The 27,873-nt window shown below is 47.1% G+C and overlaps 3 protein-coding genes across 10 annotated transcripts in view; 1 reads left to right on the top strand and 2 right to left on the bottom strand.

Annotated features, from left to right (window-relative positions):
- LOC132389230 (NACHT, LRR and PYD domains-containing protein 3-like) overlaps positions 1 to 27,873 on the bottom strand; it is a 221,234-nt gene that overhangs the window by 112,229 nt on the left and 81,132 nt on the right. The window lies entirely within an intron of this gene.
- LOC132389231 (zinc finger protein 229-like) overlaps positions 1 to 27,873 on the top strand; it is a 137,700-nt gene that overhangs the window by 57,862 nt on the left and 51,965 nt on the right. The window lies entirely within an intron of this gene.
- The window catches only part of LOC132389228 (NACHT, LRR and PYD domains-containing protein 3-like), a 73,376-nt gene that overhangs the window by 34,292 nt on the left and 11,211 nt on the right, over positions 1 to 27,873 (bottom strand). For 3 of the 6 annotated variants that reach the window (XM_059961700.1, XM_059961705.1, XM_059961701.1), the window contains 2 exons: positions 18,330 to 18,622; positions 17,142 to 17,201 (listed from right to left, as the gene is read on the bottom strand). The exons of 1 other annotated variant lie outside the window; for it this stretch is intronic. The gene's annotated coding sequence lies outside the window, so the exon portion shown is untranslated. Of the gene's footprint in view, positions 1 to 16,705; positions 16,729 to 17,141; positions 17,202 to 18,329; positions 18,623 to 27,873 lie in introns of those variants that run through there. 2 more of the 6 variants (XM_059961702.1, XM_059961704.1) reach the window with 2 other exon arrangements.

Here is a 27,873-nt window from a genome sequence, read left to right as displayed (position 1 = left end):
AAACTCTGGACAGAGGCTTAACTGAAGTGTACAAATTCTTGAGAAGCACAGATGAATGGAGAAGGCTCAATTCTCCCATAAGCAGGGTCATACACCGGGAAACAATGGCTGCACTACGGTAGATCGTAACAGTGGAATGGAAGCAAATGCCCACCCACAATGGGAGGAGGTGACTGATCTGGACCCCACCGCCTTGTCTGAATGGGCGAAGGATGATAAAAGATAGGTCTAGTTCAAGCATCACCACCTCATTCCACCCCTGCCATCAGGACTAGAACAACAGGGACTGAGCGAGGCTCATTTCAGTCTGTTCGCTGTGAAGGTCCCACAACCCGGACTGACGCCGGCGGGTTCTGCTCCAGGAACGGGACGAGGCCACCAGTTCGGGGAAGTTAACGGGGCTGACTGTCCAACATCAGGCCTCCCTGCTTGGGACCGACCTCAAAACTCAGCGATGTGAACATGATGTCTTCACCCTGCAGTCAGCAATCCCTCCCTCGGATCAGTCAAGCAGAGTGGTCGACAGGGCTTGGGAAACAAACCCGCAACTGCTTCATTGTCATTAACATCATGTGCCAGAGTCTGAGTGACCACTTTCTTCCACTGCATTCTGTCGGCAGTCAAATCTTTTGCTTCTCTTGATGTTGTCGATCCAGGTTGTCCACTGTCTGCCTCGGGAGCGGCTTCCTTCCATTCTGCTTTCAAGTACAATGTGTTCCAGTGTGTCATCAGTCCTCAAGATGTGTCCAAAATAGCGGAGTTTCCTTTGGATAATGGTTTCCAGAGGTTTGGTTTCGTGCCAAACTTTTCTAGGATGAATTTGTTAGATCTCCTTTCAATGTATGGCATCCTAAGGATCGGTCTTTATGTCCACATCTCAAATGCTGTCAACTTCTTTTCATCAGCTGCTTTTAGGGCCCATGCTTCACAACCATATAGGATTACTGGCAAGACGAGACTCTTGAGGAACCACATCTTAGTGTCAACTGCTTCAGGTCTGTGGGAAAATTAGATCACGTGACCGATGGGCGGGTCTGCCCTAACAATTTCAGAATCTGGTTTAATATCACTGGCAAATGCCATGAAACATGTTATCTTTATGGCAGAAGTACAATGGAATTCATTGAAAACGAAAAAAGTGTGTGTGTGTGTGTGTGTGTGTGTGTATTAGTACAAAATTTAAATTAAAGCGTAATTAGCCAATTCTCCATTTTAGTTGTGTGGAAATATTAGGCAGTTTGGTTTGTTGATCCGGATCATCCGCAGGGAGGTTTAAACATACTGTTAACATTTTTGAGAAAACTAAATAAATGGAAAAGCTGTTAAATCTTGGAAGGATACGGTCATACACTGGGAAATACTGGCTGCTCTTCGGCAAAGGAGTCAGGAAAAAATTCCCAGTCAGATTGAGAGGACATGACAGATCTGGATCTGTTGCTTTGTTCGAACGAGTAACAGATTAGCTGCACACAGACGAGAAACAAACCCGCAGATGCTGCAGATGCGCAGTAAAATTGGAGCGCGAAACGGTATCACGTGTCTGGTTTACCAGACTCCCACCTGACTCGGTGACTCTTCTCGCCCCTCACACGCTGCCCGGCCCACCTGCAGCATTTTCTACATTACTTCATATTTACAGCAACTACATTTTTAATTCTTTCTTCGGTATCTTCCTCTTCCGTCCTCTCTCATTTCACACAGTCACAAGGCTGATACTCATACTATTCCGACATACAATTTACACCCAAATCGGAAATGTCTCTTTTAAGCTACTTCTGTGTTTATAAACTCTGAATTCTATTCACATTCCTCAGGCCTCAATGGACAGGAACACAGGCACATCAGCAATTGAGAAGCAGAAGTTGGCCATTCATCCCATCTAACCATCAACATGACCATGACTGCTCTCCCATCTCAGCCACATGTTTCCGCCCGATCCTCATTTCCTCGATCCCTTCAGTCTCCACACATCAGCTGTTTTATGTGGGGACGATCACTGAGTCTTCACCGCCCTCTGTGGTGGGGATTTACAAACGTTCACCACCCTCGGAGTGCAGACATTTCCCCTCATCTCAGTCCCGGACAGTCCATCCCTGTTTCAGAGACTGGGATCCCTGGTTCAACCGGTAATGATGTTGTGCATTTCAATGTTCACCTCTCAGTCCTCGATTTTCTTAATAAAAGTTTATTGCGTGTCATCTTTCTGCAGATGAAGACCCCACCAATACAGGGCTCAATCTGGTCGATCTTTATTGCACCCTCCAAATAAATACTCTCTAATGCCTTTCTTAATCCTCTATAAAAGTAACTTCCTTCTGGAGGAACTCAGAAGGTCAGCTTGCATCTATGGAAAAGAGTGGACATTTCGGGCCGAGGCCCCTCTTCAGGACTGAAGGAAGTAGTGGGTGTGGGGGGAGTCACCTGAATTAAAATGTGGCGGGCGGGGAAAGAGGCGATCTGGAAAGTGACAGGTGACAGGTGGATGGGAACGTGCTGGAGAAGAAAGTATCTGACATGAAAGGAGAGTGGGCGATAGGAGAAAGGGGAGGGGGAGGGAACCCAAGGGGAAGTAACAGGCGGGTGAGAAAAAGTAAAATGTCAGAGTGTGGAAGAGGATAAGGAGTGGGGGGAGGCGGTTGGAAATTTTGATCACTGGAAGAAAGAATCGATATTCCTACAATCGGGTGAGGGCACTCGAAGGAATTTATGGCGTTTCTTTTCCACCCTGAGGGTGGACTCATCTTAACACATCAGGGAGCCATGGATCGACACAATTATTTGCAGCCCTGTGCTGCCCCCACCACTCACCCTCCACACCCTGTCGACATTTCTACTTTTGCACCAATTCGAGGGTCATCTGTACGGCGACTGAGATAGAAACATAGAAAATAGGTGCAGGAGTAGGCCATTCGGCCCTTCGAACCAGCACCGCCATTCAGTATGACTATGGCTGATCATCCAACTCAGAACCCTGTACCTGCTTTCTGTCCATACCCCCTGATCCCTTTAGCCACAAGGGCCATATCTAACTCCCTCTTAAATATAGCCAATGAACCGGCCTCAGCTGTTTCCTGTGGCAGAGAATTCCACAGATTCACCACTCTCTGTGTGAAGAAGTTTTTCCTCATCTCGGACCTAAAAGGCTTCCTCTTTAACCTGAAACTGTGACCCCTCGTTCTGGACTTCCCCAACATCGGAAACAATCTTCCTGCATCCAGCCTGCCTAATCCCTTTAGAATTTTATACGTTTCAATAAGATTCCCCTCAATCTTCTAAATTCCAGTGAGTATAAGCCTAGTCGATCCGGTCTTTCTTCATATGAAAGTCCTGCCATCCCAGGAATCAATCTGGTGAACCTTCTCTGTACTCCCTCCATGGCAAGAATGTCATACTTTGCTGAATACTTTGCTTCACACCAGCACCATCTTTGATGGGAGTTGGTTTACCATGTGAGTGACGGCATCAATTTGAAGGACGTATAAAATGCTGAAGGAAATTTATCTAGCGATACCGACCCCGTGACAGATGCACTTCCACCTGGCTGGTCGCAGGACACACCACATGCCAGTCAACATTTAGTCCCTCTCAACTAATCAATGCATACCTAAATTATTGGTCACCTTAATTGGATTATCTCGCCCAGCCCCATGCTATAAAAAGTGAGACTTGTGCCTGGCTCGGTCTCTCTTACAGACCACCTCATTGAAGCTAAGTGCATTGATTTATGTTTGGGAAGGTCTATCATTTGTCCTGGTCAGGGAGCCGCAAACTATCCAAGGTCAAGGGGGGAATAGCTGTTGTAGTGCTTTTCCCTTGTTCTTTGTATGCGTTACTGTACCCTGCCCCCACACCGCTTTCTGTGTATTGTAGTTGCTTGTGTTGACCCGTCTTCCCCTTGTAAATAAATTCTTTATTATTAAAACTGTGTGTGTCCAGGCCTCTACTGTTGAGACTCATAGAGCCAGTTATTTTCCATCACATCACTTGGCGCTGCGGAGCAGGGTCTCATAGGTTTTGGCTGGACACAGGCACAGGGGATAGTGTTCTGGAATAAGGGGAAGAAAGCCAGTGCAGGCACCCAGGGTAAGATCCGTGGGTGGGCTGATGAAAGGGAGGGATTTGAGAGTCTGGCCAGCAGGTCGGCAGACCACGGAAAACCAGTGGACTGGTCTGAGCAGTTAGAGCCCTGTGGAGAGAAGTTGGGCCATCATGTGGTCTCGCTCCTGAAGGAATCAGGGTTCCCGAAAGCCAAGGGGAGTCAAAGGGGTGCCTTCTGGTTGTTTGCGTCCCTGCTGAGACGCCAGGTTAGAATTACTGATCACCTGCAGCACTTGTGTGGTCTGAAGGACAGGGAAATTGAAGACCTCAGTCAGCGTTGTTGCACGCTGAAGGAAGCAGCACAGGCTGCCCAGGCCCGAGCCAATGACCTTGAAGTTAGGGGAACTGAACTTGCCTGTCGCCCCATAAAACTTCAGCAGGCCAGAGCAGCCCGTCGGTCTGGCTGGCAGCCGGACCCATTAAAGATTCGAGCCTTAGTCCAGTGTGGCGACAAGCTGGACGCATGGCTGGGGGATGGGGACATCTGGCTGGATAGTGAGGATGAGGGGGTGTCCGAGGAACCATGGCCCCACAACCACCCTTCCCCCTTCTCACCTGAGCTCCAACATGCCCGACCCGTCACAACGCGGTCCCAGGTTCACCACAGGGAGGAAGGGAACGAGGAGGAGACGCCCAGATCTTTTGCTAGTCACTCCGAGACCACGGAGACCCAGGACTTCTCTCCCAAGGAGCTGACGCAACTGGCGTATCAGTACCGCCAATGACCAGGAGAGCACCTCGCCGCCTGGCTGCTCCGGCTGTGGGACGGGGGCAACCTCGGCCTCTCCCATCAGGAGGCAAACGCCCTGGGAAGCCTCTCTGACCAGCAGAGCATAAACAATGCGCTGCGGTCGCCACAAGCGGAAATCCGCAACGGCTCAACCCTGTGGGATCGGGTAGTGACCGCGGTACGAGCTCCCTATCCCACACTCCTGGAGTGGGATCTACACAGGCGCCCGCAATGGGTACGGTCAGTGAGGGCACCCAGGTTATCAGGGAATGGGCACTGGTCAACGGCATCTATCAAGATGCCTGCGACCTCAACTTCCTTGAAAACACACAGGTGACCGGTGCCCTAGCGGGATACTTGGTCACTACCGCACGCCCCGATCTGAAGACTGTAATCCTCCCCTCATGGCACCAGCCAGCAGTAGCACTGTACAGGATGCCATCACCCCCCAGGAGGGATTAGAATAAATGCAGAGGGGGGCACCTACACAGACAAGGACCCTAGACACTATCCCTCTCAGTGATACACGCAGGCAGCTGTACACGGACCTGCTACGTGCAGGGGTGGATCGTAACTGGATAGATGGCATCCCCACCCCCAACCTATATGCCCTGTGGAAGGAGCATTGCAGGGGGAAGACTAGTTACAAAAAGACCGCCAGACCCGATGCAGGGGGTGCCCACAGCCCCCAGACTGCCAGGCCAGACCATGCCCACACCAAGTCACTCTCTGCGCCTACCCGTGGCTCCCTCAATCTGGTACGGCTACTGTTTTTCAGCATATGTGGTGCCCTTCATCCACCCCCTGAATGACCTTGGGGAGCATCCGGCGTACAGCAGCCACCGGGACAAGAGGGCCATTACAGAGGCAGAGAGGTTCTGGATGATAGCCTTTCCCAGTTATGGTACGGCCCGGCTGTCCATGAGGTGATCCAGATGACCAGTGTGCTCGGGACGCTGGCCAACAAGACGGCAGTGGCACTGCAACACACGGAGGATGGTACGGCCCGGCTGTCCCGGGAGGTGATCCAGATGACCAGTGTGCTCGGGACGCTGGCCAACAAGACGGCAGTGACACTGCAACACACGGAGGATGCCCTCACCCGAACGGCGGCAGAACTGACAGCTGTCAGGATGGTCACCCTGCAGAACAGAATGGCCCTGGACTACCTACTCGCTGCTGATGGTGGAGTGTGTGCAGTGGTTGGTAAGGAATGTTGTTCCTGATGAGTCCAGCAACATCACTCACTTGGCCGCTCACATTCGGGACTCGGTGGCTAAAATTCAAAATCAAGGGACCAGCTCCTCCAGCACAACACCTCATGGGGCAATTGGTGGCTGTTTGGGTCCCTAGGTGGGTGGTGGGCAACTGTCATTCACTGGTCCATCGCACTCATTCTTGTAATCATAGACATTTGTATACTATGTTGTGCGTGCCAGATGATTAAGAGTGTCTCTGCAATTACTTAGCTGCTTAAAAATAGTTATTTCTGGTATGTGATATTGTTTCACCCTCTTATGTGTGTTGGTTATGTGGTGCGTCTTCCGAGGGGTGGAGTGTATCCAGAGGAACCGGGCACGTGACAGATGCACCACCATCTGGCTGGTCGGAGGACACACCACAAGCCAATCAACATTTGGTCCCTGCCAACTAATCAATGCACAACTAAATTATTGGTCACCTTAATTGCATTATCTCGCCCTACCCCATGCGATAAAAGGTGAGACGTGCCTGGCTTAGTCTGTCTTACAGACCACTACATTGATTTATGTTTGGGAAGGTCTATCGTTTGTCCTGGTAAGGGAGCCGCAGCTATCCAAGGTCAAGGGGGATAGCTGTCGTAGTGCTTTTCCCTTGTTCTTTGTATGTGTAACCGTACCCTGTCCCCACACCGCTTCCTGTATATTGTACAGCCGACCCGACCTTCCCCACATGTGTTAACCCTAAACGTTTTTTGTTAGTATATTATAGTTGCTTGTGTTGACCCGACTTCCCCTTGTAAATAAATTCCTTATTATTAAAACTGTGTATGTCCAGGCCTCTACTGTTGGGACCCAAAGATACAGTTATTTTCCATCACAACATTAATCTATGACCTGCTTCTCCCAGAGCCATTCTGACTCTCTGAAATCTGGGTCTTCCAAACCTCGCAAATTCAGTTTCTAAGAATGTTCTCCAATAACTTGCCCATCACTGAAGTAGGATTCACTGGGCTATAATTTACAAGGCTCTCATTACTCCCTTTCCCGAGCAAAGAGATAATATTTCCATTTCCAATCCCCTGATACGACAAGACCGGCAGTGATAACACAAGGAAATCGCCAAGCGCGCAGCAATCTCTTCCTCCGCTTCCCACAGTAACCTGGTGTTTCTCGCAACCCCACAAGAGGACTTATCTATACCAATGTTTCTCAAAAGTTCCTGTACATCCACTTTTTTTTTTTAATTCTCGTCCTGTCGTTGCACATAAGCCCATTTTAACCTGTCCTGCCAAACGACAGGATCTCTCTTACTGGTGAAAATTGAAGTGAAGTCCTCATTAAGGACCTGTCCCACCTCCAGCAGCTCCAGCCGTAAGTTTCATCTCTATCCCTGACCGGTCCTACTCTCACTCTAGTCACTCTCTTCTTCACACGCATCTAGAATGTCGCGGGGTTTTCCTTAATCCTTTTGCAGGCCTTTTGTAGAGGTTTCAAGTTCTTCTCATTCCATTCTTCAGTTCGTGCCTGGCTGCCTTGTAACTCTACAGCCGTGTCCAATCCTAGCTTTCTAAACCTGGTCAGTTTCTTTCTTCCTCTTGACTAGATGATCTACATCTCTGTCAAACATGGCTCCTTCATCTATCCAAAACCCTATGCAAGTGCTGTCTAAAATAACTTCTCATTTCCGTTGTGCATTTTCCAGGGTGCATCCGTACCCAGTTTTAATTCTGAGATTCCAGCCTAAACCTCATAATTCCATTTAGCCAATACATTAATTTGGAAACTTCGGGCCTGTTGGAGTGGGCAGCGTGGTTAGTTCGGGCACTGACATAGGTTCGTAGGGAGAGATTGCGGTAATGGGATTCATTTGGGAACTGACACGATTGTGTGGGGAGAGAGCGGGGCAGTGGGATTTGATTATGGACTGATACAGGGCAATGGGGAATAAGCGGGGACTTAATGGGGAAGAGGGATTAGTTTGGGGTGACACCAGGCTCGGGAGACAGCGAGATGGTGGCATTATTTTTGTACTGGTACAGGCCTCTGGGATTAGTGTGTGTCCCTGTTTATGAAAGGTGGGTGCCAGTACAGAGTGAAGCACACTAAAATACAAATTTTACTGTACTTTTCACGTGTTAGGTTAGTGTTGTTCCATAAATAGTTAAAATGACAAGTTGAGCTCCCCCGCCCCATCCCTCCATCCAGTAGCTCCCCCTAGTGGCCCAACCCCGCGTTCCCATGTTTTCACTCCAGCCTTCCTTTGACCTCCAGGACATGGAATCCCCGAGCCCAGGAGCACCGCCAAACACACGCGTGCCGGATGTTCTGATCACCCACCTACCAGGCCGTCTCTCCCCCATGGATCACGGACGTGAGGTAAATCTCCAACCTTCCCTCACCTCCTCACAGCCTCTTCAGCCTCAGGATCTCTGGACTTGAAACGCCTCGCAAGCGAGGCCCCTCGGTACACAAGCTCGGGTTGCACCTGCGCCTTCAGCACCCTTACCGCCTGGGACAGAGGCAGGAGCTCGGGGACATTTTGCATCCAGTTGAGGACAGGCACCGGTGAATCACCGCATTGAGTAGGAAGTAAAAGGGATCTGCTGGGTGGAGGGGAACACGGGTACTTCAAGGTACAAACGACAGAGACACCAGCCAGATATCCCCTACACACTTGCAGTCCAGCCCTAGTCTGCACTGGGCTCTGGCGCCAATCTAAATCCGAATGCAGACTGGAAAGAGGGCTGGCTGTATGCCGTTCGTGTAACCACATCCCCACCGGGGCACTGCATCTCTCACCGGCAGGCAGGCACGGTCCCGATCGGGAAGGACAAGGGGCGCCAAAGAGGGCAGGGAAGTCGAATTCTTTAGAGGGTGGCAGAGATAGTGAGGGTCAGGTTTGGAGGAGGGGAGAGAGGGCGTCATGCAGAAGAGCGTGGTCGGGAGAGGAAGTGAGGTCGTCGCAAAGTCGGGTTAGAGAAGGAGATGGTGAGATGGAGTTGTTAAAAAGAACTTTGATCCGGTTAAGAAGAACTGGCAGGAATGGACACACCTGGAGTCTGAGTCTTCCGTTATAAACTCTATATTAAAACCATATAACAATTACAGCATGGAAACAGGCCATCTCAGCCCTCTAGGGCATGCTGACGCTTACTCTCACCTAGTCCCAGTGGCCCACACTCGGCCCATAACACTCCATTCCTTTCCTGTCCATAAACCTCCATGTACCTATCCAATTTTACTTTAAATGACAATACCGATCCTGCCTCTACCACTTCTACTGGAAGCTCGTTCCACACAGCTACCACTCTCTGAGTAAAGAAGTTCTCCATTGTGTTACCCTTAAACTTTTGCCCCGTAACTCTCAAATCATGTCCCCTTGTTTGAATCACCCCTACACTCAATGGATAAAGCCTATCCACGTCAACTCGATCTATCCCCTTCATTATTTTAAATACCTCTATCAAGTCCCCCCTCAACCTTCTATGCTCCAAAGATTAAAGACATAACTTGTTCAACCCAGGTAACATACTAGTAAATCTTCTCTGTACTCTCTCTATTTTGTTTATATCTTCCCTATACTTTGGTGACCGGAACTGTACACAGTACTCCAAATTCAGCCTTACCAATGCTTTGTACAATTTTATCATTACATCCCAACCCTTACACTCAATGCTCTGATTTATAAAGGCCAGCATACCAAAAGCTTTCTTCACCACCCTATCCACATGAGATTCCACCTTCAGGGAACTATGCACCATTATTCCTAGACCACTCTGTTCTACTGTATTCTTCAATGGCCTACCATTTACCATGTACGTCCTATTTGGATTATTCCTACCAAAATGTAGCACCTCACACTTATCAGCATTAAACTCCATCTGTCATCATTCAGGGCACTCTTCTAACCAGCCTAAATCTCTCAACAAGCTTTGAAAACCTACTTCATTGTCCACAACGCCATCTACCTTAGTATCATCTGCATACCTACTAATCCAATTTATCACCCCATTGTCCAGATCATTAATGTATATGACAAACAACATTGGACCCAGTACAGATCCCTGAGGCACACCACTAGTCATCGGCCTCCAACCGGACAAACAGATATCCACCACTACTCTCTGGCATTTCCCATGCAGCCACTGTTGAATCCATTTTACTACTTCAATATTAATACCTAATGATTGAACATTCCAATGTGCGGATCGCTGTCAAAGCCTTACTGAAGTCCATATAGACAACATCCGCTGCTTTACCCTCGTCAACTTTCCTCGTAAACTCTTCAAAAAATTCAAAAAGATTTGTCAAACATGACCTTCCACGCACAAATCCATGCTGACTATTGATAATCAGACCCTGTCTATCCAGATAATTATATATACCATCTCTAAGAATACTTTCTATTAATTTACCCACCACTGACGTCAAACTGACAGGCCTATAATTGCTAGGTTTACTCTTAGAACCCTTTTTAAATAATGGAACCACATGAGCAATAACCCAATCCTCTGGCACCATCCCTGTTTCAAATGACATTTGAAATATTTCTGTCAGAACCCGGGCTATTTTCTATACCAACTTCCCTCAAGGTCCTGGGGAATATCCTGTCAGGACCCGGAGATTTATCCACTTTTATATTCCTTAAAGGTGCCAGTACTTTCTCCTCTTTAATCGTCATAATTTCCATAACTTCCCAACTTGTTTCCCTTACCTAACACAATTCAATATTCTTCTCCTTAGTGAATACCAAAGAAAAGAAATGGATCAAAATCTTCCCTATCTCTTTTGGCTCCACACATAGCTGTCCACTCTGATTCTCTAAGGGACCAATTTTATCTCTCACTATCCTTTTGCTATTAATAAACCCTTCGGATTTATTTTCACCTTACTTGCCAAAGCAACCTCGTATCTTCTTCTAGCTTTTCTAATTTCTTTCTTAAGATTCTTTTTACATTCTTTATATTCCTCGAGCACCTTATTTACTCCATGCTGCCTATATTTATTGTAGATCTCCCTCTTTTTCTGAACTAAATTTCCAATATCCCTTGAAAATCATGGCACTCTCAAACTTTTAACCTTTCCTTTCAACCTAATAGGAACATAAAGATTCTGTACCTTCAAAATTTCACCTTTAAATTACCTCCATTTCTCTATTACATCCCTCCCATAAAACAAATTGTCCCAATCCACTCCTTCTAAGTCCTTTCACATCTCCTCAAACTTAGCCTTTCTCCAATCAAAAATCTCAACCCTGGGTCCAGTCCTATCCTTCTCCATAATTATATTGAAACTGAAGGTATTGAGATCACTAGACCCAAAGTGCTCCCCAACACATACGTCCGTCACCTGACCTATCTCATTCCCTAACTGGAGATCCAACACTGCACCTTCTCTGGTTGGTGCCTCTATGTATTGCTGCAAAAAACTATCCTGCATACATTTTACAATCTCCAAACCATCCAGCCCTTTTACAGAATGGGCTTCCCCGTCTATGTGTTGAAAATTAAAATCTCGCACAATCACAACCTTGTGCTTGCTACAATTATCTACTACCTCCTTACAAATTTGCCCCTCCAATTCTTGTTCCCCATTAGGTGGTCTATAATACACCCCTAAAAGTGTTACTACACATTTCCCATTCCTCATTTCCACCCAAATAGTCTCTCTAGATGAGCCCCCTAATCTATCCTGCTCAAACACAGCTGTAATATTTTCTCAGACAAGCAATGCAACCTCCTCTTGCCCCTCCGATTCTATCACACCTGAAGCAAAGAAATCCAGGAATATATAGATACAGAAATCACACCCTTCCTGCAACCATGTTTCACTAATAGGTACAACACCATATTTCCAGGCATCAATCCATGCTCTCAGCTCATCCACCTTTCTTACAATGCTCCTAGCATTTAAATCGATGCATTTAAGAAACTCTCCACTTCTTACTCTCTTGTTTATCCCTAACAATGCAATCAACTTCATTATCTTTTTCCTCCTTCTCCCCTACAACTTTGGTCTGAGCGCTCCCCTTCTCTATCACCTGCCTATCCTCCCTCACACATTGTCTACTAGTTTTCTCTATTTGTGGATTAACCTCCTCTCTCCTAGTCTCTTCAAATTGATTCCCACCTCCCAACCATTCTAGTTTAAAGTCTCCCGAGTAGACTTAGCAAATCTCCCTGCCAGGATATTGGTCCCCCTAGGATTTGAAGTGTAACCTGTCCTTTTTGTACAGGTCACACCTTCCCCAAAAGAGGTCCCAATGATCCAGAAACTTGAATCCCTGCCCCCCACTCCAATCCCTCATCCATGCATTTATCCTCCACCTCATTCCATTCCTACTCTCACTGTCGCGTGGCACAGGCAGTAATCCTGAGATTACTACCTTGGTCGTCCTTCTTCTCAACTGACTTCCTAACTCCTTATATTCTCCTTTCAGGAACGCTTCCCTTTTCCTACCTAAGTCATTGGTACCTACATGTCATTGGTACCTCTGGCTCCTCACCCTCCCACTTCAGGATATCTTGGTCGCGATCAGTAACATCCAGAAACCCTGGCACCAGGGAGGCAAACTACCATCTGGGTCTCCTGATCGCGTCCACAGAATTGCCTATCTGACCCCCTAACTATCGAATCCCCAATACTAATGCCTTCCTCTTCCTTTCCCTGCACTTTGGAGCTACAGGGCTGGACTCTGTGCCGGAGGCACGACCACTGTCGCATCCCCCAGGTAGGCTGTTCCCGCCACCCCACCCCCCAATAGTACTCAAACAGGAGTACTTATTGTCAAGGGGTACAGCCAATCGGCTACTCTCTAGTACCTGACTCTTCCCCCTCCCCCTCCTAACCGTGACCCACCTGTCTGCCTCCCATGTTTCTGGTGTGACCACCTGCCTGTAACTCCTCTTTATCAACTCCTCACTCTCCATGACCAGACGAAGGTTATCGAGCTGCAGCTCCAGTTCCCTAACTCGGTCCCTTAGGAGCTGCAGCTCGCCGCACCTGGCCCAGATGTGGACGTCCGGGAGGCTAGGAGACTCCAGGACCTCCCACATCCGACACAGAGAACAACAAGTTGCCCTCACACTCATACTTAGCCTTTCCTCAAATAACAGGAAAAACTGAAACCTAAACCTGCCTTGCCTCGCCCACTTCCGCCTAAGCCCGTTGAGACAAAGCCTTTAAGCCTTCAATCTGCTCCCGACTCACTCCACTGCCCACAAAGCAACACTGCCCGCTGCATAAGGCTGTGTCCTTTTTAAATCCTCCCCGCTTCATTGCCCAACGTCACATGCCTGCGCAGTCCCGCCTCTCTTAACTCCAATGAGAATAAGGAAAATCCAAGATGGCTCCCGCCGCGCTCCCATTCGGATCCTCCTCCTTCTTTCTCCAAACATGGATTTTAGTAAGGCATTTGACAAGGTTCCACATGGTAGGCTTATTCAGAAAGTCAGAAGGCACGGGATCCAGGGAAGTTTGGCCAGGTGGGTTCAGAATTGGCTTGCCTACAGAAGGCAGAGAGTTCTGGTAGAGAGAGTACATTCTGAGTGGAGGGTTGTGCCTCGTGGTGTCGCACAAGGATCTGTTTTGGTACCTCTACTCGTGATTTTTATTTACGACCCGTATGTGGGTGTAGAAGGGTGGGTTGGCAAGTTTGCAGATGACCCAAAGGTTGGTGGTGTTGTAGATAGTGTAGAGGATTGTCGAAGATTGCAGAGAGACATTGATAGGATGCAGAAGTGGGCTGAGAAGTGGCAGATGGAGTTCAAACCGGAGAAGTGTGAGGTGGTACACTTTGGAAGGACAAACTCCAAGGCAGAGTACAAAGTAAATGGCAGGATACTTGGTAGTGTGGAGGAGCAGAAGGATTTGGGGGGTACGTGTCCACAGATCCCTGAAAGTTGCCTCACAGGTAGACAGGGTAGTTATGAAAGCTTATGGAGTGTTAGCTTTCATAAATCAAGGGATTGAGTTTATCTCTAACAAATCACCCTCATTCTCCTACGCTCCAGGGAATAAAGTCCTAACCTATTCAACCTTTCTCTGTAACTCAGTTTCTCAAGTTCTGGCAGCATCCTTGTAAACCTTCTCTGCATTCTTTCGACCTTATTAATATTCTTCCTGAAATTAGGTGACCAAAACTGCACACAATACTACAAGTTCGGTCTTACCAATGTCTTATACAACCTCACCATTACATTCCAATTCTCTCATCTCAGATATTTGTAAAGTATGTGTGATAGCAAGGAAACACAACAACAGGAGTAACATAAATAGACCAAGAGAGAGGGGAGAGAGAGGGGGAGAGGAAGGGGAGGAGGGAGAGTGGAAAGGGGGGGAGAGGGGGAGGGGGAGAGAGAGAGGGGGAGAGAGAGGGGGAGAGAGAGGGGGAGAGAGAGGGGGAGAGGGGCGAGGGGGAGAGAGAGGGGGAGAGAGAGGGGGAGAGAGAGGGGGAGAGAGAGGGGGAGAGAGAGGGGGAGAGAGAGGGGGAGAGAGAGGGGGAGAGAGAGGGGGAGAGAGAGGGGGAGAGAGAGGGGGAGAGAGAGGGGGAGAGAGAGGGGGAGAGAGAGGGGGAGAGAGAGGGGGAGAGAGAGGGGGAGAGAGAGGGGGAGAGAGAGGGGGAGAGAGAGGGGGAGAGAGGGGGGGAGAGAGGGGGGGAGAGAGGGGGAGAGAGAGGGGGAGAGAGAGGGGGAGAGAGAGGGGGAGAGAGAGGGGGGAGAGGGGGAGAGAGGGGAGAGAGGGGAGAGAGGGGGAGAGAGGGGGAGAGAGGGGAGAGAGGGGAGAGAGGGGAGAGAGGGGAGAGAGGGGGGGGAGAGAGGGGGGGGGGTAGAGTCTTCAACTGCTTTCACTTCCTTGCAGAACAGGGACTAGTTTGTCGATGTCCCTGTCAAGACGCCGCAGGATACTTTATTTCTCATCAAATATCCCACTGATTTTACCAAACTACTACGGATATAATCAACAACACACACAAAATGCTGGTGAAACACAGCAGGCCAGGCAACATCTATAGGGAGAAGCGCTGTCGATTTTTTGGATCGAGACCTTTCGTCAGGACTAATCGAAAGGAAAGATAGTAAGAGATTTGAAAGTAGTGGGGGGAGAGGGAATTGCAAAATGATAGGAGTAGACCGGAGGGGGTGGGGTGAATCTAAGAGCCGGAAAGGTGATTGGCGAAATTGATACAGAGCTGGAGAAGGGAAAGGATCATGGGATGGGGTAGAGAGAAAGAAGGGGGGGGGGGAAACACCAGAGGGAGATGGAGAACAGGCAAATAACTAAATATTTCAGGGATGTGGTAAGAAGGGGAGGAGGGGCATTAACAGAAGTTAGAGAAGTCAATGTTCATGCCATCAGGTTGGAGGCTACCTAGCCGGTATATAAGGTGTTGTTCCTCCAACCTGAGCTTGGATTCATCTTGACAGTGGATGAGGCCATGGATAGACATATCAGAATGGGAATGGGACGTGGAATTAAAATGTGTGGCCACTGGGAGATGCTGCTTTTTCTGGTGGACTGAGCGTAGGTGTTCAGCGAAACAGTCTCCCAGTCTGCGTCGGGTCTCACCAATATATAAAAGGCCACACCGGGAGCACCGGACACAGTATACCACACCAGCCGACTCACAGGTGAAGTGTCACCTCACCCGGAGGGACTGTCTGGGGCCCTGAATGGTGGTGCGGGAGGAAGTGTAAGGGCAGGTGTAGCACTTGTTCCGTTTACAAGGATAAGTGCCAGGAGGAAGATCGGTGGGAAGGGATGGGGGAACGAATGGACAAGGGAGTCGTATAGGGAGCGATCCCTGTGAAAAGCAGAAAGAGTGGGGGAGGGAAAAATGTGTTTGGTAGTGGGATCCCGTTGGAGGTGGCGGAAGTTACGGAGAATTATATGTTGGACCTGGAGGCTGGTGGGGTGGTAGATAAGGACAAGGGGAACCCTATCCCAAGTGGGGTGTCGGGTGGATGGGCAGATGTGCGGGAAATGGGAGAGATGCGTTTGAGAGCAGAGTTGATGGTGGACGAAGGAAAGCCCCTTTGCTTATAAAAGGAAGACATCTCCTTTGTCCTGGAAAGAAAAGCCTCATCCTGACAGCAGATGCAGCGGAGATGGAGGAATTGTGAGAAGGGGATAGCCTTTTTACAAGAGACAGAGGGGAAAGAGGAATAGCCCAGGTAGCTGTGAGAGTCTGCAGGTTTATAGTAGATATCAGTAGATAGGCCGTCTCCAGAGATGGAGACAGAAAGATCAAGAAAGGGGAGGGAGGCGTCGGAAATGGACCAGGTAAATTTGAGGGCAGGGTGAAAGTTGGAATATAAAGTTGGAATATAAAGTTGTTATTTAAGAATAACTGCAATGTATATACCACCCTGTAAACTTAGGACATGTCGAATTCTTCTCAATTACTGAAAAAAGCCAAGATCACAGACGTTTCCTCACAGGACAACTCAGGCTGTGCAGATGTCTCTCTGTTAAACCTTCTTTTGATTTCCCACCTGCCCACACACTTTTAACAGAAGGGAATCAACACTGCAGGCAGTGATCCACAACAGATCTCACCAACCGACTCTATAATGGAACCATCACATCTTTATACCCCTCCCCGACGCCCCCTCCCTGCTATAAACAGCAGTGGGAGTAATTCTGATAATTTTGCCCTCTCCCAGCAGCTACCTACCGAAATGTCATAAAGGGTAGACAAATACTGTCGATCCCACCTGCGAAGGAATAAGCAAAGCGAAACCTCAGTTCCTCGGTTGGGGATCGGTAAAGCCCCGAGTGTGGACGGATCGGCTTCCCGTTACTGCAAGCTGTAGCCCGGGGACAGTTCCAAGATACGGGAAGCTCGCACCTCCCGAACCTTTGCTGATGATTCGGAGCTGGGTTGAAAGTGCGATGTTTCCGATAACACCTCCAACTACACCGGTTTCCCCCGGGACACGCACAGGAAGTCGATGCATTCAACCAGATGAAGGGGATTATTAATTCTTTCAAAAGCGATTCACTACAGTTCTAATATCAATCAACACAATACATTATCAATCCCATTCGTGTTCATAAAAATGGCTAAATATCTTTGCAATGTTTATATTTCAGTATATAGAGCTTCTTACCGTGTACAGCGGCTCCAGGTTCTGTTACCACCCCGTCCCAGTGAGGCTGTGTTACGGGTTCTGTAAGTAATGAACACACCCTGATTAATGTTCAGTCAGCTCCTGGTGATAATCATTAACTAAACCCACAGCTTTACCAGCGGTTCTCTCCGTGTCCTGTTCTTTGGTACAATGTACGTTCTGTCTCCAAACAAACATCACCATGGAGATGAAATGTGATCTCAGTGATTTTGAGAGTGGAATGTTCGTCGGTGCCAGACGGTGCAGTTTTATAGACAATAGGCAATAGGTTCAGGAGTAGGCCATTTGGCCCTTCGAGCCAGCACCACCATTCAATGTGATCGTGGTTGATCTTCCACAGTCCTTGCCCTCTTGCCCTCGTTCTTGCCCTCTCCCCATATCCCTTGACTCCGCTATCTTTAAGAGCTCTATCTAACTCTTTCTTGAAAGCATCCAGAGAATTGGCCTCCCCTGCTTTCTGAGGCAGAGCATTCCATTGATCCACAACTCTCTGTGTGAAAAAGTTTTTCCTCAACTCTGTTCAAAATGTCCTACCCCTTATTCTTAAACTGTGGCCTCTGGTTCTGCACTCCCCCAACATTGGGAACATTTTTCCTGTGTCTAGCATGTCCAATCCCTTAATAATCTTATATGTTTCAATCAAATCCCCCTCATCCTTCTAAATTCCAGTGTTCCGGTGAAAACACTGTCATTCAAGTGTGAAGAAAGTTTAACTATTTGTGGTGCAGAGAAGAGTGATAGAACCAATGACGCAATGTAAAATCCATTAGCTGGGATCTCGAAGGCCGACTGTTCTTTTCTCCATCGACGCTGCCTGGCCTGTAGAGTCCCTCCAGCATTTTGTGTGTGTTGCCTGGAGTTCCAGCATCTGCTGATTTATCTTTTTTCAGAGAGATCGGTGACGGGTCACTGCCCCGTTGGATATTTCACATGTCACTACCGGGGTGAAAGATGCTTTCTGCTCACACTCAGTAGAAATCAGCCAGGAGAGTATTTCTGGTTGACGGCAAAGACCTCGTTTCTCTTAATCCATTTGGACAGTAATTGACCCGTTAACATGAACATGTCAGAACTCCCTTCTCCCACTAAATTCACTCCCGATCCCGACCAAAGCTGAGTCTCACTGTAAACGCTGAATAGTTGTACAGAATCACAGACAACACTTACCTCTGATGTTGTAACCGGCCGGCGTTCAGTGTGGTCCCAGCAAATCACAGTCTGACTTCCCGGTGACCAACAATGGTCCTGCACCGATGTTCTCACTCTGTACAGAGAGTTGAGTCTGAGCTGCTGCTCCCGAGGCCGCTGGGCTGTGATGTGTCCGCCGCTCATTACAGATGGACAGGGCCGGGTGAGCCGGGGTAGAGCGGGATTACAGCAGTCCGGCTCACACTAACTCTCACTGGCTCAGGACGGGTCTGACAGCGTGAAGAGGCGGGAGTGGGGTCAATGTAGCAACCCTAAAGAGGAAAACAAACAGGCTGCATTAACCTTACTGACCAGATTTCCGTGTGGATCTCTCCTTTTTCTTTCATCGCAACCAGGGGGCGGAGTTTCTCTGTTGAACTCAGCGAGTCCCAGGCTGCGGATTTGATCCAGCCCGGGTTCTGGGAGGGTATGAACTCTACCCTCTGTGTAAGAAAGACTGCCTGACATGGATAGAGTTTCAGCTCAAACATTCCTCACCTATTCAGGTCCAGGGAGCTGTATTTCTGCTGAATTTAAACCAAACACGTTTGACTATATATTTCCACTAACTGGAAAAAAACTGGGAGAGATGATTGCATTTCCATCTGGACAACTATCGTCACAAGAACCCTCCTCGCCCATGGTTTCATTCCACAGCCCGCTGGAAATACTTGTTGAATTTACTTCTCTTAAAAGTCATTTATTCCAAATGGCCAGAGGTTTTGCCGAGGGAGGGAGTGACGCACTCACTGAAATCGTTACATACGTTAAAATGGTCGACAGGGAGGGAAGGACGCACTGATTGAAATGAGCATGGGGGAGGGGGGAGCTGTTTGCCGATCAAAAATGGGAGCCTCTCTCCCTTCTATCCCCTGACCGAACCCTCACTATCCTCATCCCTCAACCCCATCAATACCCCTCATGATTTTGTAGACCTCCATCAAATCTCCCCCAAATCTTCTGCATTCCAAGGAACAAAGTCGTAATCCTTTATAACTTAGGTCCTGCAATCGCAGCAAAATCCTTGGAAATTTTCGTTGCAATCTATCAACCTTATTTACATCTTTCCTGTGGGTAGGTTACGTAAACTGCAAACATACTCCAAATTAGGCCTCATAACTGTCTTATATCATGCAGTCTCCTGTACTGAATACTTTAATTTATGAAGGCGAATGTGCCAAAGATTTCTTCACTACCTTATCTAAGTATGCTGCCACTTTCAATGAATTGTGGACTCGAATTCCCTGATGCCCTTGTCCTACTGCATTCCTCAGTGCCGAACTCTTCACTGTGTTCTGGTTGATCCTACTGAAGTGTGACAGCTCACAAGCCTGCATTAAACTCCATCTGCCATTATCAGACATTTTTACACCTGATGTAGATCCCGCTGCAAGCTCCGATAGTCTTCCTCGCTGTCAAATACACCCCAAACCTTGGTGTCATCCACAAATTTGCTGATCCGGATAATCTAATTATCATCGAGATCATTGATAAAGTTGACAAACAACAACGGATATCAGCACCGATCCCTCTGGAAATCCACCAGTCACGGGACTCCAGTCAGAGAGGCAACCATCTGCTACCACTATCTGCCTTCCTCCTCTATGCTAATGTCTACTCCCATTTACTAACCCAACTTAAATGCTAAGAGAATGAAATTTATTGGTCAACACCCTAAGCGGGACCTTGCCAAATGCCTCGCTAAAGTCCATGTAGACAATATCTAGTGCCTTGCCTTCATCAACTTTCCTGGTAACATTCCTTGTAACCTCTTCGAAAAACTCAATAGATTGTCTAGAACACCCAAAGTCATGTTGGATGTCCCTAATCAGTCCTATTTATTTAAATTCTCCTATATCTGGTCCTTCCAAATGTCTTCACACGACTGATGTCAAGTGCACCGGCCGATAATTTCCTGGTTTAATTTCAGAGCATTTTTTCAGCAGTGGATCAAAATTAGCTATCCTCCAATCCTCTGTTAGCTCTCGTCTTTGAGCATAATTTAAACATAACAGTTACATCCTTGCAATGTCTGTACCCGCCTGCATCGGGGTCCAAAGACTGAACTTCTCAGTCACTGGGGATTTATACACTCAAAGTTGCCCAACTTGCCCAAAACACTGACTCATTCATAATTTGTATAACATCCATGGCCTCACTTCTCCAGATTATTTTCATGAGTGAACACAGAAGCAAAAATCCACTGAAGAACTCCTCTATCTGTTTTGGCTCGATGCGTACATTGGCATTCTGATAATCCAGACAATCAATTGTGTCCCCTGAAATCCTCTTGCTTTTAAAATATCTGTATAATCCCTCACCTTGTCTGTTAGGACAACCTTATGCCACCCTATAGCCTTCCCGTTTCCTTTCCTCAATCTTATCTTGCAATTTCTCAACTCCATAAGTACCTCAATTTTTTCCTACCTGCCTGCACCGGTTATGCATCTATTTTTTTTTCTAAGCACAAAGTACACTGCTGATGCTGTGGTCATATCAAGACATACAAAAAAGCTGGATGAACTCAGCAGGTCAAGCAGCATCCTTTGAAAGGAGCAGTCAACGTTTGGGGTCAAGACCCTTCATCAGGACTAATGAAGGAGGGGGCAGGGGCCCTATTAAGAAGGTGGGGGAGGGAAGGCAGGGAGGGGTTAGGCAAGAGAGGTGAAGAAGTAATCTAATGGGAAAGCACTATGGGTAGTAGAAGAAGGCAGAGTCATGAGAGATGATAGGCAGCTAGAAGAGGAGACAGGGTGAAGGCGGGATGCAGGAAGGGAGAGGGAGGGGGGAATTACAGGAAGTTGAATTTGATCTTTCCTCTGATTGGTTTTCCACCCTCCCCCCACCTTCTTTATAGGGCCCCTGCCCCCTCCTTCTTCAGTCCTGATGGAGGGTCTTGGCCCGAAATATTGACTGTTCCTTTCAACCAATGCTGCCCGACCTGCTGAGTTCATCCAGCTTTTTTGTACGTATTTCTTTTTCTTTACCAGGGCCTCAATACCACCTAGTAGAGCGATTGTTCTCCATACTTCCTTTGAATCTGATGGCATTGTGATCACCAGATGCAAACAGTTTCCCTACACAGACTTCTGTTACGTCTGTCCTGTCTCAGTCCCTAATGGGAGATCAAATATCACACTTGAGTCTTTGGGACTTCAATGTACTGATTAATGAAACTTCTGTGAGACATTTGTCAACTACATGAGTACATCTACAGTATGAGAGTTCCAGTCTGTATGTGGAAGGTTAAAATCAAATTGTAACAAATTATGTTTCTTGCAATATTCTCGGACGTCTACTAATTTGTTCCTCTAAATCCCGCAGACTCTTGGACTGTCTATAAGACAGACCCAATAACATGTTCAAACAAATTTTATTTCTCCGATCTACCCATAAAGCCTCACTAGATGAGTTCTCCCATCTGCCCTTACTGCACACTGCCGTGAGTTTCCCTGAGTAATAAAACCACCCCTACCCCTTTAATCCCTCATGCTCTGTCCTGTCTAAAGCAACAGAACCCCAGAATATTGAGCTGCCAGTTCTCTGCAAGCCCGTCTCAATAATGGTGGCAATATCATAATGCCATATGTTGATCCATGACTGAAGCTCATCTGTCTTTCCTTCAATACATCGTGGGAATTTTTTTTGTGTTTCCATCGATTTACAGAGAGTGAGGAAGTGGTGGGTGCTGTCGTCACACAGATTTACAAGGGATTTCAGCCACCCTAGGAAAACAGAAGTTGTATTCTATGAATGCTTCAGAAATGGGGTCATTTTGGCTGCAGTTGAAAGTTTTCACATCCCTTAAAAGGCTAACAATTATACCAGTGCCCAAGAAGAGCAGTGTGAGTTGCATTAATGACTATCGTCCATAGCAGTAACAGTTACTGTGATGAAATGATTGAGGGGTTTGCGATGGCTAGAATTAGCTCTTCTCTCAGCAAGGACCTGGGCCCACTGTAATTTCCCTGTATCCACAATAGGTCACAACGCAATCTCCTCGGCTCCTCATGCGGCTTTGGATTACCTTGACAATACAAATACTTACATCAGATTGCTGTTTCTCAACCAGAGCTCAGTATGTAAAGCAAACTGTTATTCCTACAGTTCTGATCAAAAGTCTCGAACCGCTGGGCCTTTCTACCTCCCTCTGCAACCGGATCCTCAATTTCCTCAACAGAAAACCACAATCTGTGGGGTTTGGATATAACGCCTGCACATAGCCATCGATACCGGTGCACCTCAATGATATGTGCTTTGCCCACTGCTGTACTTTCTCTGCACCCATGGCTGTGCGGTAGGCACAGCTCAACTGCCAGTGACAAATTTGCTGTTGTTGGATTGAAATACTCTCAGCAATGTTGTCAGTTCAGTCAGCTCCATCATGGGTAGCAGCCTCCGTAGCATCCAAGATATCGTCATGGAGCGATGCCTCAAAATGGCGGCATCAATCATTAGGGATCTGCTTCACCAAGGAGATGCCCTCTTCTCATTTGTATCACCAGGAAGGTGGTACAGGATATTGAGGGCACACACTCAACTAGTCAGGAACCGCTTCTTTCCCTCTGCCATCCAATTTCTGAATTGACATGGAACCGATGAACCTACTTCACTGAATTCATTTTTGCAATACTTATTTAATTTACCTTTTAGTAACAGATACTTGTTGTAATACAGTTCTGTTTTCTATTATTAGAAGCTGTGTTGGCTAAACAGCTTTTCTCAAGCTTGCTTTGGAATCATAACCCCTGATACTATCCCCTGACCTAACCCTTACTATCCTCATCCCTCTACCCCATCTACCCTATCCATACCTCTCATGATTTTGTGGACCTCCATTAAATCTCCCCAAAATCTTCTGCGTTCCAAGGAACAAAGACGTAACATATCTAATCTTCCCTTATAACTCAGGTCCCCCAATCGCAGCAACATCCTTGTAAATTTTCCTTGTACTCTGTCAACCTTATTTACATCTTCCCTGTGGGTAGGTGACGTAAACTGCAAACATACTACAAATTAGGTCTCATAACTGTCTTATATCATGCAGTCTCCTGTACTGAATACTTTAATTTATGAAGGCCAATGTGCCAAAGATTTCTTTTCTACCTTATCTAGGAGTGCTGCCACTTTCAATGAATTGTGGACTCGTATTCCCGGAGGCCTTTGTCCTACCGCACCCCTCAGTGCCGAACCCTTCACTGTCTAAGACCCATCCTGGTTGATCCTACTGAAGTGTAAGAGCTCACAAGCCTGCATGAAACTCCATCTGCCATTGTCAGACATTTTTACACCTGGCGCAGATCCCGCTGCAAGCTCCGATAGACTTCTTCGCTGTCAAATACACCCCAAACCTTGGTGTCATCTGCAAATTTGCTGATCCGGATAATCTAACTGTCATCAAAATCATTGGTATAGATTATAAACAACAACGGTTATCAGCACCGATCCCTGTGGAAATCCACAAGTCACGGGTCTCCAGTCAGAGAGGCAACCATCTGCTACCACTATCTGCCTTCCTCCTCTATGCTAATGTCTACTCCCATTTACTAAATCAACTTGAATGCCAAGAGAATGAAATTTATTGTTCAACACCCTATGCAGGACCTTGTCAAATGCCTCGCTAAAGTCCATGTAGACAATATCTAGAGCCTTGCCTTCATCAACTTTCCTGGTAACATTCATTGTAACCTCTTTGAAAAACTCAATAGATTGTCTAGAACACACAAAGTCATGTTGGATGTCCTTAATCTGTCCTGTTTATTTACATACTCCTATATCCAGTCCTTCCAATGTCTTCACACGACTGATGTCAAGTGCACCGGCCGATAATTTCCTGGTTTAATTTCAGAGCCTTTTTAAAACAGTGGATCAAAATTAGCTATCCTCCAATCCTCCAGTAGCTCTGTCTTTGAGCGTAATTTAAACATATCAACTACATCCATGCAATTTCTGCATTCACCTCCATCGGGGTCCAAGGGCTGAACTTCTCCGTCGCTGGGGGCTTATATACTCAAATTTGCACAAAACTCTTACTCATCCATAATTTGTATAACATCCATGGCCTCACTTCTCCTTTGCCTCACTTCAATAGATTCCCTTCCAGAGAAGCAAAAATCCACTCTGTCTGTTTTGGCTCCATGCATACATTGGCATTCTGATAATCCAGACAATCAATTGTGTCCCCTGAAATCCTTTTGCTTTTAACATATCGGTACAATCCCTCACCTTGTCTGCTGGGACAACCTTATGCCACCCTATAGCCTTCCTGGTTTTTTTCCTCAATCTTATCTTGCATTTCCTCGACTCCATAAGTACCTCATTTTTTTCCTACTTGCCTACAACTGTTATGCGTCTGTTTTTTTTCTATACCACGGCCTCAATACCACGGAGCAGAGCCATCGTTCTCCACACTTCCTTTGAATCCGATGGGATTGTGATCACCAGATGCAAACAGTTTCCCTACACAGACTTCTGTTACGTCTGTCCTGTCTCAGTCCCTAATGGGAGATCAAATATCACACTTGAGTCTTTGGGACATCAATGTACTGATTAATGAAACTTCTGTGAGACATTTGTCAACTACATGAGTACATCTACAGTATGAGAGTTCCAGTCTGTATGTGGAAGGTTAAAATCAAATTATAATAAATTATGTTTCTTGCAATATTCTCAGACATCTACTAATTTGTTCCTCTAAATCCCGCAGACTCTTGGACTGTCTATAAGACAGACCCAATAACATGTTCAAACAAATTTTATTTCTCCGATCTACCCATAAAGCCTCACTAGATGAGTTCTCCCATCTGCCCTTACTGCACACTGCCGTGACCGTTTCCCTGAGTAGTGAAAACACCCCTACCCCATTAATCCCTCACGCTCTGTCCTGTCTAAAACAGAACTCCAGAATATTCAGCTGCCAGTCCTCTGCAAGCCCGTCGCAATAATGGTGACAATATCATAATGCCATGTGTTGATCCATGACCTAAGTTCATCTGCCTTTCCTTCAATACTTGTTGTATTGAAATATACACAACTCAGAACATTAGTCCTAACATGGTTAACCTTTGATTCCTGACTTTGTCTGAGGTCTTAACAATATCTGTTTGAGAAACGTGGATAGGTGCATGGATGGGAGGTGTGGAGGGCAGGTCAAAAGGTCACGTCGGATTAACAGTTCGACAGGGAGACCAGGACCCGTGCACAGTAAAACTCCCGGTGTGGGAAAGGGAGAAGAGGCATCATTCGCAGTAAAGCAGTCAGTGTGGGGTATGGAGATTGGGACTGGAGGGCGATACGATCCAAAGACTGGGAATTGTTTGCAGTGAAATTCTCGTGTGGAATCGGAGATCGGGAAATGTGCGTGGTAAACACCCCTGCTGTGGAATATCAAGACCGGGAACAACAACCTCATGGTGGAGTTGTTCAGTGACTTGTGATCAGCCATGACGAACGTCCTTGCCATTGTGGATGAATAAATATTTTGTCCAATAATTCTGGCCTCCCTCAATCATCCTTGCCTCCTCACCAACGCCCTAAACCCTGCTCCCTTCTCTATCCCTCTCCCTCACTCTTCCCAACTAGCACCACAAAATTCGCTATCCGTCAACCTCACACTCCTTTCTCATCATCACCCCAGTCCTCACCCTCCTACCCCTCACCTTCATTCCTTCTGCCTCAATCCCATTTCCCTCACTGCTCTGCCACTGATGTCATTCTCACTCGCCCATCATTCTTCGCCACCCAACTCAGTCTCTCTTCCTCCACGGTACATCCCACCCCTCCCTCCTCACCATCCTCTCTCCTTGCTAACCTACTTGCCCCTCTTGCTTACCCATTCCTCACTGCCTCCTGCACACCCCTCCTTCGACATCCCACTCACTCATCTCCTCCTCGACACTATTTATACTACCTTCCCCTCCTATTCTCCCTAACCCTATCTCCTACTCCCTGTCACTCCCTCACTCTCCCCACCATTTATCCTTCAGCATTCTTGCTCCTCTCTTTCTCTGCCTCTTTTCCTTCACCCTCTCTCCTATTCCACTCCCCACTCTCTCTGCCTCCCATTAGCCTCTCACAATCCATCCATCCCTCTCACTCCCTTTCTGAGCCTCTCAGTCACTCTCCCCACACTTTCCCCCTCTTTATTCCTCCCTCTCTCTGCCCCTTCTTTCTCTCTCTGACCCTCTCCCCATCTGTCCCCCTCTCCTCTATCTAGAACTCTCACCCTGCTTTTCCTCTCCCCACCTCACTCCCTTTGTCCCTCTCCCCCTTTCCTTCCCCATGTATCACTTTTACCCCTTTCTCTGACTCTCCCTCTCCCTCTCCTCACTCTTGCCCTCTCCCCTCATTCCCCATCTCTCACTCCCACTCTCCCCACTCTCTCTACTCCCTCTACTTCCCCCTCTCCACCTTCCACACACTCACCCTGCCCTTCCCCTGACCCTGCTCACCCCAACACTCCCCCCCTTACCCTCAGTCACTCACACTGATATCAACAGCAATTAAAAGTTTGGTGGGTCCATACCCGAGGGTAATATACTTTAATTTAAATATTGTCACATTTGGGAATGGCATGAACTGGTTTATTTGAAGAAATCATGGAAAAAACACAAATGCAGATGATGAGAGTTGAGGTAAAAATAAAATTTTGTAAACTCACAGCAAACAGGGCAGCAAATGAAACCGGTAACGTTACGGGTTCGAGACCCTAAGTCATGTTCTTTATGTCATGTTAAAGGCTTTATCACTACATTGCTGCAGAAATGGTTAAATACAATACAAAAGTGACTTTGTTCACACCCGAATAATTTTGGGTGAATTGTTGAACCGGTTCCATTTGATTGCAGCAGTTCTGAGGAAAGTTGCTGTGGCAGTTTACAATGACATCAAAACGCTGTGGGACTATTCTTGGGGAATTACTGTGTGAATCATTCAACCTTTGATATTTACCAAAAGTTCCTTAAAAGAAAGGACGGATGAAAAGACACGAGGACGTTAGACGGCCAGGAAGGTGATAGATTTGGTCAAGAAGGAAATGGAAATGTATGTAAAGCTTCAGAAGGTAGAATCAAACGAAACTCATGAGGAGGACAGAGAGACCAGAAAATAACTAAAAAAGGGAGTTACGGAAGGCAAGAGGGGTCATGAAAAATTCTTGGCAATTCGGATTAAGGTGAATCCAAAGGCATTCAATACATTCATCAAGAGCAGGAGGATGACTGGGAAGAGAACCCTAATGCGTTCTCTTCAGTAATCAGCTCGAATCACATCAGGCAGGCACCATCCCCAGCATTCACAAAACTGCATGTAATATTATATCGAAGAACACCTCACAGATAACTTCTTTGGAAAGGATCTCTAGTTTAGCAAATGACCTGAAACAGCACTGTGTCTATTTTCAAACACAAAAAGCAAAGCAACTTTGTCTCACAAAATGGAGGATGTAAATCAGTTCCACAAAATGGCAGTTTCCATCTCCAAGCACATGGCAGGAGCAAAGACAATTGATCTGGGTGACCCCACT

The sequence above is a fragment of the Hypanus sabinus genome, unplaced genomic scaffold, assembly GCF_030144855.1.
Source record: "Hypanus sabinus isolate sHypSab1 unplaced genomic scaffold, sHypSab1.hap1 scaffold_505, whole genome shotgun sequence".
Classification (NCBI taxonomy): Eukaryota; Metazoa; Chordata; class Chondrichthyes; order Myliobatiformes; family Dasyatidae; genus Hypanus; species Hypanus sabinus.
Note: the sequence above shows the minus strand (reverse complement) of the source record. Positions and strands in the feature narration are given on the sequence as shown.